This window comes from Oratosquilla oratoria, chromosome 3, assembly GCF_046742065.1.
Source record: "Oratosquilla oratoria isolate Oo_2021 chromosome 3, ASM4674206v1, whole genome shotgun sequence".
NCBI classification, from domain to species: domain Eukaryota; kingdom Metazoa; phylum Arthropoda; class Malacostraca; order Stomatopoda; family Squillidae; genus Oratosquilla; species Oratosquilla oratoria.
In genome coordinates, this window is record NC_134779.1 from 1182501 (window position 1) to 1185000 (window position 2500).

Sequence of the window (2500 nt, forward strand, 5' to 3'; positions counted from 1 at the left end):
TATTAATACTTGGCTCACCTATCAATCACCTGATTGGCTGCGACCATCCTAAAAAAAAAAGATCAGTTAATCTTCAATTGTCAAGAGGGGAGTATATCAGTTACTGTGAAGAACATACACTCGTATGTTCTGATTAGCTGAGCAAAGTAGCCACCAGTTCATTTATCTTTTAGGCAAGAGTTTTTAGTTACAAAGCTATATATATTAGATAAGACACAATTAGTTTTATTGTTTTTTCTTGAAGCTTAGCTGAATTATTGCTTTGATTTGTTAGTCTACGCTAATGAGCAACGGCTCATATTTTTCATCGAAAACAATTTCTTGTTTAGTAAAGTTATATGGCAAGATTAGAAATATATACAGAGTACAGAATAATACTGAAACACAAGAAATAAAGTCAGGCATGAAAATATTATGCACATGATAAAAAAAAAAAAACTCGCTATATGTTAGGGTTGCAATTTTTCTCTTTCCCCATATTTTCTTAGCATGCCTAATGCAAATATAATATACTATTATCATCTCGTGGTACATCAGTAGAAATACTTGGTGAAAGATATGTTCGAAATAATTTATGTAGTACTTTGCAAAGTATAAACTCGGTCTGTCCACCTTGTTGAAAATTACGTTATGACGTCACGTCGCCTACAGATTCATGTGGACTTGAGGCGAGCGGGGTTGGTTTTCATCGACAAACCATACACATCGTGCTAATATTTCTCGTGTGGGACAGAACACTTTTGTTGGCATGGTTGTCTGGGAGCGTGTGTTTTGTTTTATGAATCTTTCTGATTTTCACGATTTGCATGTTGTAATAGTTATAAGATTCATTTGTCACCGAGAGCCTCTCTTGTCAACTGGCCTATAAGAGTTGCTATTTCATTCATCGTTATTTCATCACAATGGCCATCATCATCAGTATCATCATTATCATTATCCTTACCATCGTTATCATCATTATCGTTATCAATATTAGTATCGTCAATACTATTGTCATCTAACAATGTTATCGTCAGTACTATTATCATCATTATTAGGATCATCATTATGATCATTATGATCATTATGATCATTATGATCATCATTATGATCATCATTACTATGATCATCATTATCATTATGATCATCATAATGGTATTATGGTATTATTGTTATCTTATGTATTCTTTTTGTATTAGGTCACACATAATTAGCGGTAATGACGGATACTTGGACCCAAATCAGCATTGGCCAAAAGCGACGAAGTGATCAAACTTTGCTATCATCAAGAAGAGCGGATGGCAATTCTGGATCATATGATGACATGAATCACGATCATCGAGCAGAGGACAGCAGTGACATGGTGCATCGGTGAGAATGGAATTCGAGTGAGGATGAAGGAATTGCACCGACCCCTACACCACCTGACACGAACCTCTGCGACAATGTGGGTTTTTCTTCCTGGAGTGATGGTTATGTTTTTGAGCCTCACATTCATAATTTTGACTCTAGTTCATCAGGTGTGACTTCAGGTTTTTCCCGTTAGACCTGATGGAACGGAAGCAGAATATTTAGAAGCTTTCTTTGACAATGAAGTAATGGACAAAACAGTGCAGAAGACTAATCTACAAAATAATTATCTCATAACACAGGAGAGTGACAATTCAGAAGAAAGTAATACACACAGCCACCTCAGGGAACTCTTTATGTTCTTTGCTCTAATTATTCTGATGCCACACGCAAAGAAACATGTCATCAGCGACTATTGAAAAAAAGAAACGTTGCTGGGTACACCAACATTCGGGAAATTCATGTAAAAAAAAAAATAGGTTCCAAACACTATTAAGGACCTTGCACTTTGCCACGAATACACAACCTCGACCAGACGACCGGATGTGGAAGATATGTGATGTGTTTATGATGATAAAGGTACGGTACAGCCGATTTCTCAAACCCTTCTGCAAGCTGGTAATAGGCGAATCGCTTGTGCTATTCAAGGGATGTCTTATTTTCAAGCAGTATATGCAGACGAAAAGAAACCAATTTGGAATAAAATTGTTTGTCTTGTGTGATTGTGAGACTGGTATTGTAGTGGACATGATCCCATACACAGGTACCAGCATTGATTACAATCGAAATGACTCTCACGGAAGCACCAGGAGCATTATAATAACTCTGCTTGCACCATACATGGAGAAAGGTCACATCTTTTATACAGACTCCTATCAAGCCCATATTTGTCCCGTTTTCTGAGCGACAAAGGGGTAGGATCCTGTGGTACAACTCGAAAGACACGAAAACACATGCCTCCACTTTTCAAGGCACACAAAATTAGAAGTGGGGACCACAACATTCAGAAGTCGGGAAAGGTCATGGCAACGCAGTAGCATGACAAGCGTGAAGTCATTATGCTGTCAACTCTGCATACCGGAAAAATGATGACTACAGGGAAGGTGAATTACAGGACAGGTGAAGTAATAAGGAAACCAGACCTTGTGATTGACTACACGGCAAATATGCG